The following is a 484-nucleotide window of genomic DNA, read 5'->3' as shown; positions in this document are numbered from 1 at the left end:
TGCTGCTTTTATATAATATTTTTAGGTCTTGTTCATGTTTTTTTATCATATTAGTCTATACATTTTTGGTTTGATTAATATCTTTCAGTGATATTTGACTGTTTCCAGTGTTTCCTTAGAGGGAGCCCTCTGTACTGGGAGCTGTGGTGGGCCGCGGTCGTAATCCTGCCTCATGGGGTCCCCATCCCGGTGGCTGGGTTGCAGTCCAGTCCTGGTGCAGACGGCTCCCTGTGATGATGTTTCCTCACTTGGATGTTCTGTATTTAGCTTCAGATTATTAGGTCATTGTGGTATTTTTTTTATTATTTTTAACCTGTATATGAACAAGTGAACAAGTAGTGGGTGGGGCTGTTTTTATTATTATTATTATTATATTTTTAATTCATGTGCAGTGCTTTGAATTGCGTTCTTTTTTGTATAAAGAGCACTTACAAATAAAGTTTTGATTGATTCTATATAGACAAGTTAAAAATGTCGAGCCCAG

Source organism: Phyllopteryx taeniolatus, chromosome 13 (assembly GCF_024500385.1).
Source record: "Phyllopteryx taeniolatus isolate TA_2022b chromosome 13, UOR_Ptae_1.2, whole genome shotgun sequence".
NCBI classification, from domain to species: domain Eukaryota; kingdom Metazoa; phylum Chordata; class Actinopteri; order Syngnathiformes; family Syngnathidae; genus Phyllopteryx; species Phyllopteryx taeniolatus.
Note: the sequence above shows the minus strand (reverse complement) of the source record.